General features: G+C 35.5%; 1 non-coding gene across 1 annotated transcript; it reads left to right on the forward strand.

The window, feature by feature from the left end:
• The first annotated feature begins 9,591 nt into the window (after positions 1–9,591).
• On the forward strand, positions 9,592–9,688 carry LOC130234348 (small nucleolar RNA U13). Its single transcript, XR_008838306.1, has one exon. It is a non-coding gene; the product is annotated as a small nucleolar RNA U13 (small nucleolar RNA).
• Positions 9,689–11,226: the final 1,538 nt, after the last annotated feature.

Genomic DNA, 11,226 nt, shown 5'->3' on the forward strand with positions numbered 1-11,226 from the left:
CGAGTGTATTTATTTCCATTTTCAGTGTGATGTAAATATACATTAATATTTGAAAGAGTTCTGCTAAAATCATCAGGCAAAGTATTCAAGATAAGACTGTCTAACATATCGTACTATTTCCTGAAACGAGGTAAAAAGGTTATCTTTCTTCCCTCCGAAGCGAGCTGACAACAGTACATTTTCCAAAACATTTTCACATTAAGTGAGCAGTTCTGCATCTGTTCATTTACAGTAGATATATTCACATCTTTCAGAGTAATCAATCTTCTATATGGGAAGTTTAATGTGGTTTAGGACAAAGCCACAATCCAGGCAGGATGGGATAATTTTTAAGCCAACCGAAGAAAACAATTCTAGACATGGGAAGTTTCCGGGCAACCTCGCTTGAGCATTTTTGCGTTTTGTTTCTGTCTAAGTTTCTATTGGAGTGTGTGTAACTGTTTGGCTTAGCATTAAACAATCACAGACCTTGCTCAAAATCAAAAACAGACAAATGTGGTGGAGATTTTGGACATCTGCGAAAAATTAAAACAAGCCAGTCATCTCAGTGAGAGAGAAACGCTTTTATTTAGCAGACAACAGGACGTTGCTTCTTGTGAATGAGAGTAGAAAGAAAGAGTATAAGGCCTCCTCTTCAAAATACTGATGGGGTATTTTAATAACAATTATCCATTATTACTAGATTCAAAACAAATCAAATACAATAACTACACTAGGATTTTGCTGTAACATACCTTTTCCACAACCTTTCAGCAGGCTCTGATAACCCCCAACTTCTTAATGTCTGCGTGAATTCATTCATTTACTTTCGGATTAGTCTCTATTTTAGAAGTCACCACAGCGGAATAAACTGTCAACTATTCTGGCATATGTTTTACACAGCGGATGCCCTTCCAGCCCAGAGTTCATCAAGATTCTTTGGATTCATCTTCAATGCCTCCTCCTTTATCTTACCCCAGACATGCTCGATAATGTTCATGTCTGGTGACTCGGCTGGCCAATCCTGGAGCACCTTGACCTTCTTTTGGTTTTAGGAACTTTGATATGGAGGCTATGAAAAGCCAGTACTGAGTACCCAGTACAGGGAAACACCCATACACACTCATTCATACTTACACTCATACACTATGGCCAATGGTTAATTAGTTAATCCAATTTAACTATAGCAGGTCTTTGGACTGTGGGGGAAAACCGGAGAACCCAGAAGAAACCCACACGAACACGTGGAGAACATGTAAATTCCACATAGAAAAGCCAACTGGCACTGCCAGGACCAAGGTTATTATAGTTAATGAAAACTAAAATTGAAAAAAACATTTTCATTAACTAAAATAAAAATAATAACGAGAGTTTATTAAAAAAAAACTTGAACTAACTGAAACTGTATTGTGTACTTATAAAACTAACTGAAGCTAACTAAAATTATAGCAAAAACGTCCTTTGTTTTCATTTTTGTAAATGTATTTAATACATACTCTAAGCCATAGGTCTCAAACTCAATTCCTGGAAGGCCACAGATCTGCACAGTTTTGCTCCAACTCTATTAAACAGCTGATTCAAATAATCGAGGTGTTCAAAAGAGCCTTGAACACCTTGATTAGTTGGAGCTCTATCTGTTTAATTGTTCCACTAAAGAATAACAACATATGCTGGAAAAATAAACACATTTTATTTCCCGGACAAGCAATTTAGAATTTACCCAGCTAATAAAATCCATGTGGCTCTAGTCCGGCCCACACCAGACACTTACATCTGGCCCACATATGGAATAATGGCACTTGGACGGTCCGCTCCTGTTTGCCAGATCTGGGCCACAATTAAGCCATAGCAAAATCACATTATAATTATCACCCCTTTTATGACCCCTTACTGTTCCGAGTATTCAAAAGTGATCCACATATGTTTTAAGACAACTGGGCCACATTTGCCATATATTTTCTGGGCCACTATAGGCTAACAGCCACAATAGCCAGAGTTTACTGTGCCGAATATTTGCCAAAAGTGGTCAACATATGTTTTAAAATAACTGGGTCATATTTGCCATCTTTTCTCTGGGCCATTTTAGGCTCACAGCCGCATTAGCCAGAGCTTGCTGTGCCAAATATTTGCCAAAAGTGGCCCACATATGTCTTAAGGTAACCGATCCACATTTGCACCTACACGTGTGAGCCACTTTAGGTTTAGACCCAAATTACCCTTAAATGACTATGCCACATTTTTGTCTACTGTGGCCCACCGTTGTCCTCCATCATTTGGGCCAAATTTACCATTTTCCTCATGGCCCACATTAGGCTCACATTCAGATTACATTTTGACATAAGTGCCAAATCTTTGCCCTAAATGGCCCTTATATGAATTTGAATCTTTGCCACCACCACCCCCTCCCTTTCCATTGTACAGGTGGGCCACTTCAGGCTCATGTTTATTTTGTCTGGGCTGAAGGAAGACCACCAGTGTCACATAACTGCCTAAAGTGGCCCACATTCGTATGCTATCTGGGTAGTTTTTTCAGACCGAGTCAAGTCTTTTTTACTCAAAACAACCTTCTGGAAAGCAGTCTGGTTTCCAATTCCCTGGTTGCTTAGGCTCTGAAACCTCCACATTCTCCATAAATATGCTGTGTTTGCAGCTAGATCAATGGTTGAAATTTGACCTCTCAGGTTTTTTCCAGGTGTCTGGAGGTGATGAAGTTGGAACTTCTACCTACTGGAGTGCCTCAGGGCTCAGTTATGAGACAAATTTTTTTTGCCATCTACATGGCAACACTAGAGTCAGTTTTTCCTATCTCTGCTATCAATCCCTTTAATAAACTCTTTGCCTCATACCGGCCTGATTATCTGACAGTAGCTGCACGCATCTCAGAAATGTCTTGCTGGATAAATGACCATCTTCTTCAACACTTCATCATTCTCCTTTTAGCTTTAACCATAACTTTTAACCATGACACATTGACCATTGCTCTTTCCAGAAGAGGATTTGTGATTAATGATCAGCTGAGCTTCACAGACTGCATTCCCTTTTAGAAGTATGTTAAGGCGGTGCCGGCCAAAAGAAGCACAAAATCATTTTCAAAAATCTTCACTTTATACATGTCCTTCTGACGAAAGGAAACATTTTCAAGGGAACATTTTCAAGAAACAAAATACATGCAATTTCTTGTCGGTTATCCAAGTTTTAAAAACAATAAATAATAACTTGACTTCTAGTTGATCATTTGATATCAGAAGTGGCTATTATGAAAGTTCAAAGGCCTCTAGATTATGGTTATTTTACTAAAATAAAATATGATCATGCCTTGATTTTTAATTATTTAATTAGGACAGTACGGTTTGACTTTGCTCAGGCAAAAGTCTTGTCACTTAACAGAAATAATGAATAGTATAGAATATAAAATCATGGTGCAGTGGAAAACGAATTAGCATTGTGTTTGACTCATATGAGCTTGGAAGACTACATCCATTCATCTCTGCAATGACTCAAATAACTTAATAAAGTCATCTGGAATGGCCAAGAAAGAGTTCTTGCAGGACTCCCAGAGTTCATCAAGATTCTTTGAATTCATCTTCAATGCCTCCTTCATCTTACCCCAGACATGCTCAATAATGTTCATGTCTGGTGACTGGGCTGACCAATTCTGGAGCACCTTGACCTTTTCTGCATTCAAGAACTGAAATATGAGAAGGCTGAAATATGAGAAGGAGTGCTATCCTACTGAAGAATTTGCCCTCTCCTGTGGTTTGTAATGTAATGGGCAGCACAAATGTCTTGATACCTCAGGCTGTTGATGTTGCCATCCACTCTGCCGATCTCTCGCACAGCCCTCATACTGAATGTAACCCCAAATCATGATTTTTCCTTCACCAAACTTGACTGATTTCTGTAAGAATCTTGGGTCCATGTGGGTTCCAATAGGTCTTCTGCAGTATTTGTAATGATTGCAATGCAGTTCAACATCTACAAAAATAATATACCTTCTGCCACTTTTTCAAGTGATCAACTAGAAATCAAGTTATTATATATATATATATATATATATATATATATATATATATATATATATATATATATATATATATATATATATTCCTAGCTACATTAATGCATTACACTATCTGCGACTTGTCATCTCACTTATTGTTGCTCGTTTCTTCACATGATTTCTTCTATTGTCCTCACTGATCAAATGTAAATGTGAATGTAATAAAGTTTTTGTTTGTGTAAGTGGTATTACCATTTGCACAACAGACAATTACAACAAAACACATATGTATATTCTACATTGTAAAACCCAACAATCAACTTTATGAAATGAGTGTAGTTAACTCCAAATTTACTGAAAGTTATTTCTACTCATTTAAAAAGAATTTTGAACTCAGTTTTGAAGGTAATGAGCTATTGAATTACCTCATTACTTCAACTTAAATAGAGTAAGCTCACAGTACCCATATAGATTAGTTTTTAACACAAATGGTTTGTAGCAATCAGTTTACTCAAACGGTTTAATTTGCCTTCACTTATTGGGTTTTACAGTACTCAGTTGGTTTGAGTTCTCTTTATTTATTATCTCTTTATTAGTTTTACTGTGCTCAAATTTCTTCGTTTACTCAAATGGATTAAGTTCAGAGTACTCATTAGGATTAGTTTTTGAACTTAAATGGTTGTTGCTATCGGTATCCTCAAATGGTTTGAGTTACCTTAACTTTTTGGGTTTTACAGTGTACAATATAACCTGAGAGTTCACCTCAAAAAAAAAAAAAAAAGGCCAAAACCTGTAAATTCTTCTGTGTTAAAACAAAATTTCCCCCTGGCTAAAGATTTAGCTAAACACTACAGGTTTAGTATTCATTTGTATTCTGAATAATTCAGTATTATTCACCAAGGATGCATTAAATTGATCAAAAGTGACAGTAAAGATATTCCAAATGTCACAGATGTTTTCTGTTACAGCTGCTCGTTTGAATTTTCTATTAATCAAAATATGAAGAAACGTATCAGGATTTTTATTATTATTATTATTATTATTATTTTATTATTAAATATTTAAAAAAAAACATTTAATATTCAATTGTAATAGTATTTCAGATTATTTTATTTAATAAAATGGAATTGGACTGCATGGTGGCACAGTGGGTAGCATGTTCGCCTCACAGCAAGAAGGTCGCTGGTTTGAGCTTCTGGGTCAGTTGGCGTTTCTGTGTGGAGTTTGCATGTTCTCCCCGTGTTCGCATGGGTTTGTTCCGGGTGCTCCCATTTGCCCTACAAGTCCAAAAACGCATGGGATAGGTGAACTGGGTAGTCTAAATTGTCCGTAGTGTATGTGTGTGAATGAGTGTGTATGGATGTTTGCAAGTGATGGGTTGCAGCTGGAAGGGCATCCACTGCGTAAAACATATGCTGGATAAATTGGCGGTTCCATCTGCTGTGGGGACCCCAGATTAATAAAGGTACTGTGAGTACTGTGAACTTAATCCATTTGAGTAAATGAAGCAATTTGAACACAGTTAAACACAATAAATGAAGAATGAAGAGAATTCAAAACAACTGAGTAAGTTAAGGCAGCTCAAACCGTGCGAGGAAACCGATTGCAACAAAAAACTAAAAAAACTAATCTATTTGAGTACTGTGAACTTACTCCATTTAAGTTGAAGTAATGAGATATTTAAACAAGTCATGTGCGATGTGGTGGCGCAGTGGGTAGAATGTTCGCCTCACAGCAAGAAGGTTGCTGGTTTGAGCCTCGGCTGGGTCAGTTGGCATTTCTGTGTGGAGTTTGCATGTTCTTTATTTGCGCGTGGGTTTCCTCCAGGTGCTCTGGTTTCCCCCACAAGTCCAAAGACGTGTGGTACAGGTGAATTGGCTATGCTAAAATTGACCGTAGTGAATGAGTGTGTGTTTCCCGGTGATGGGTTGTCGCTGGAAAGGCATCCGCTGTGTAAAACATATGCTGGATAAGTTGGCCGTTCATTCCACTGTTGCGACCCCAGATTAATAAAGGGACTAAGCCGGAAAGAAACTGAATGAATTATTAACTCATTACCTTCAACACTGAGTTCAAAACTCCTTTTAAATGAGTAGATTTAACTTTCAGCGAGTTAACAACACTCATTTTCATTTGATAAAGTTGGCTGTTGGGTTTTACAGTGTAATAATAACAATAACAATAAAATGAAAATGCCAACCAGCTCTATTTCTGCAATTAATTCTTTTTTCTTTTTCATCGTTGTTGCCAAAGTCAATCTTCATCACATTCATCCCAGATGTGTGGGAACATCAAAGTGCTGTTTTTGATATCCACTGGTGTTTTCCACATTGATTTTATTTTTCCTGGAAAGCATTCCTAATCTGCTGCCTTTCCACAAGGGAAAACAGCGTTTGGCTCTCCATTGATGGCTCTCTATTAGGAGACTCGTTGTTGACCACTTCCTAAGCTCCTTCTTTCTGAGATATTTTTGGTAAATCTATTTTGAACTGAACTTTTTTGTTTCTTTGTTTGCCAAACAACAGAACACAATGAAATCCATTCAAAATATTTCGTATACATGCAAAAAACAAACAAACAAAAAAAATAATAAATCATGAAAACAGGAACAAATCATCAGAAAGAAATTTAAGTGCCTTTGTTATTTTAAAGCATTTCAGGTTTCAAGCTCTTTAAAACGAATACTTGACTATAAGCAGACTCACAGCTCCCTCTAGAGGTCTTCTGCTCTATATTTTACAGTCTATGATATAAACATAAATACGTCGATTCTACATAAAGTTATAATTGGTTTTTGTTTGAAAAATAAATAAATGACCTTGTTAGAACCAACGTCAACTTTCAATGGAACATCGGACTGGAGTTCTGTGAGACTGTAAAAAGACCAGAATCCCGCTTGCAGCCTATTTTCTTTTATGGCACAATTTATCTTCTGACTTTGAGGAATACTGTTGCCCATCTGTGATAGTAAATCTAATGTGATATGAAAGCTGTCAGACTGCAGACACACCTTATGATCTGCCAGTCAATCTGCTTCACCTCAGTGATTCTGAAATTCATATTTGCACTTCATGTTGTTGAGGTAGAAGCAGCTTCATTTTCCCAATCGTCTTGGAAATAAGTGACAAAATTATCACGTAATTCATTGTCTGCATCCATATTATTATTATATAGCATCTGAGAATAAAATATAGGAGTTATTCTAATTAGGCGGCGCGGTGGCACAGTGGACAGCACTGTAACCTCACAGCAAGAAGATCGCTGGTTCGATCCTTGGCTGGGTCAGTTGGCATTTCTGTGAGGAGTTTGCGTGGTTTTCCTCTGGGTGCTCCTCCGGGTGCTCTTTCCACCTCAGTCCAAAGACATGCGTTATAGGTAAATTGGGTAAGCTAAAATTGACCGTAGTTTGTGTAGATGTTTCCCAGTGATAGATGGCAGGGAACAGCTGGAAGGGCATCTAGCTGCTGCATAAAACACATGCTGGATGAGTTGGCGGTTCATACCGCTGTGGTGACCCCAGATTAATAAAGTGACTAAGCCTAAAAATAAATGAATGAATGAGTTATTCTAAATATATAATTAAGCTGCTTTAATGTAATTTAATTGACATTTCTGAACTATCTCTTTAATCAGTGTTTCTCAACCATATTCCTGGAGGACCACCTACACTACATGTTTTGGATGTTTCCTTTTTCTGTCACACCCATTACAGGCCTTTCAGTCTCTGCTAATGAGCTAATGATCAGAATCAGGTGTGTTTGTTTAAGGAGACATGGTAAATGTGCAGAGCTAGTGGTCTAGCAGGAATAAGGTGGAGAAACATTGCCTTTACCCTTTTTTCTAAAGTAATGCTCACTGACCTGTTAATCAGGTGATTTTGTGTAGCATACAATCTTAAGACTACATTCAAAGAATGATTTTCAGCAAAGTATTCTGCCAACATAGAAAAACTGACAATGTGTGGTGAATAACTTTATTTTGAAAGTGTTTACTTGTATAACCTTTACATACATTTAATTGAATATTTGACAAATTGTCACAGGGTATTTATAAACTATCCCACTTTCCAATAATGTTCTTTTAAAGCAGCACACATTCCTAATCATATGAAGTTATACATGTTTTATGGATGTTGCAATGTTGTTTCTGCCAATGATATATATATATATATATATATATATATATATATATATATATATATATATATATATATATATATATATATATATATATATATATATATATATATACATACATACATACATACATACATACATACATACATACATACATACATACATACATACATACATACATACATACAAACATACATGCATACATACAGTTGGTCAGAATTATTAGCTCCCCTGTTTATTTTTTCCCCTAATTTTTGTTTAATGGAGAGAAGATTTTTTTCAGCACATTTATAAACATAATATAACCTAATTAACCTAGTTAAGCCTTAAAATGCCACTTTAAGCTGTAGAGAAGTCTTGGAAAAATATCTAGTCAAATATTATGTACTGTCATCATGGCAAAGATAAAGTAAATCAGTTATTAGAAATGAGTTATTAAAAGTATTAACTAGGTTAATTAGGTTAACTAGGCAGGTTAGGGTAATAAGGCAAGTTATTGTATAACGATGGTTTATTCTGTAGGTCAGTGTTTCCCAACCCTGTTCCTGGAGGCACACCAACAGTTCATGTTTTGGATATCTCCCTCATCTGACCCATTAACTTCAGGTTTTTGAGTCTCTTTTAATGTTCTGATGAGTTGTTTCAGGTGTGTTTGATTAGGGAGAGGATGAAAATGTGTGCTGTTGGCGTGGCTTCAGGAACAGGGTTGAGAAACTCTGCATTAGAAGAGACTCCAAAACCTGAAGTTAATGATTCAGATGAGGGAGACATCCAAAACATGAACTGTTGGTGTGCCTCCAGGAACAGGGTTGGGAAACACTGCTGTAGGTTATTGAAAAAAATATATATATAGAGCTTAAAGGGGCTAATAATTTTGACCTTAAAATAGTATATATGTATAAAAGTAAAAAAAAGTATAGTATAAAAGTAAAAAAGTATATATGTATTTTATTATGAAAAAAATAAAAACGAATTAACTAAATATATATATATAATAAATTAATATATATATATTTAGTTTTTTTTTTATTTATATATTTTTTTCATATTAAAATACATTTGTACATTTTAGCATATTTCAGTCAGAGATTAGGATGGACTGGAATTAACATGGCAAAAAAATAAAAATGTACTATCACATACATGAAACTTTTGACAGACACAAGATCAGAGAACACGAGCTCTATTTTCGTCGGTCAGTAAAGGGTTAAAGCTCTGGGGAAACACACCAGACAACCAATGAAAAGTTCCCAGCATGCACTGCTTATGAATATAGTTAAACATCCGCTAACTCTGCATTATATCCTACATTTACACAACAATTATGTTTAAATTCATACGGAACAACTAATTTTTACAAGCTTTATATGACATGCATTATAAATGAAAAAGAACATCTAAAACCCCAGTTTGTCACCACCACGCAGAAAGGTGGACCTTGAATAGTAACAGACTAGACTAACTAACACTCATTCGATCCTTTTGGTTCAACCAACATGATGATTGGTCTTTCACGAACGCTTCGTGAAATGTGCAGCCTATTGTTACGACGTGGCACATCGACCGTCTGAATCTATAAATCGTGCAAACATGAGAGTCAACAATCTGAAAAGAACAATATCGAGTGCTTCCTGTACAATCAGTTAGGCTATGCGAGTATGAATAGTTTTATGTTGTTGTAGAGAGTTTTGGTTGTAAGTTGAAGCAACTACGCAAGGCAGTCGATTGCTACAAATTTTGATCCAAGTGACGTTTCTTTTATGTAAATATATCAGAAATAAAACTATCTATTGTTTTAATCTTATGCGTATGTTGACTTTGTCAGATGGTGTTTACATTATACTTCTTTAAAAAGTGTGCAGAGCACCAATGTTTTTTTTCCCTTTCTTTTTCGTCCAGTGGTCTGACAGGATATAGAAATAGACATACAGACCCGCAGCCGGGGGGCAAAAAAAAAAAAGCATACTATTAACTTTATACTAAATCTTAGACCCATTCTTTGACCAATTAAATAAGCCCATATTAAAATGAATTTGAATACTAATTTGGATATTGTTGATATCCGTGAATTTTCAAAGGTACCTTAGTGAAGCTCGACATTATTAGTATTAGTATCATTATTATTACTATTTAGCTTGAATTTTTTATCATTCAAATGGCCAAATTCAAAATTTCCTAATAAAAAACAAAACAAAACAATAGGCTACAGTATTTACTTTAAAACTTAACAGATTCTCATTTTTAATGATATATGATGTAATAAATTTGTATTTAAAAAATAAGTGTTTGTTTATATTTCTTTATTGTAAACCTTTAGGAAAAATTTTTGGTACATCAAAAAGTGGGATTATGATGACATCCGACAAGCAATGAGAGAATACATGAACAGACAGAAAACAAAATGGCAGAGAACATGAACACGTGGAAGAAAAGGAAAAGGGGTTTATCTAAATAGACAGTAATTTACTTTTTATTAAGACAAAAAGTACAAAAGTAGCAAATGCATTGTTTTAAACTTTCTCCGAGGTTCTCTGAAGATAACATTATCCTACATTCTGTATGTGTTTTTTTAAAGCAAATGAGGGTTATCTATGTGTTGTATGTGTTATATGGATCTGAAAGAGATCAAGCTTCAGCCAGATCAGAAAAAGTAACACAAAAGTATCAAAAGTTACATAATGCATTACTTACCATAAAAAGTAACTAAGTAACACAACTAGTTACTTTTTGGGGAGTAACTCAATGTTGTTTCCCCAACACTGGTTACCATTATTTTTTTCCTCAAATATATCATTTTTTTTGTGAAAGTATGATAGTATGTTGTAGACTTTTCATTTCTGTATGCACTAGCCCTAACTTAAGCCTAAACAAGGCCACAACTGATTTGATATTTTTTATAATTATCATCGCTTAGAGCCGAGCTGGATCATCCTGGGATTGGACAGAAGAGAAGGTTAAGCTTTAGTGGCTCAAATTTGAACTTCCTTCTCAGGAACGCAGGTTCCCAAGGTTTCGTTGCACCTCAGAAAAATCCAATTAACCCACTCTACAAGTCTATAGCCAATATTTCATTAAGTCCCAGGGTTCTGGAATTAGAATGATGTTGATAGA

The sequence above is a fragment of the Danio aesculapii genome, chromosome 8 (genome assembly GCF_903798145.1).
Source record: "Danio aesculapii chromosome 8, fDanAes4.1, whole genome shotgun sequence".
Lineage (NCBI taxonomy): Eukaryota > Metazoa > Chordata > Actinopteri > Cypriniformes > Danionidae > Danio > Danio aesculapii.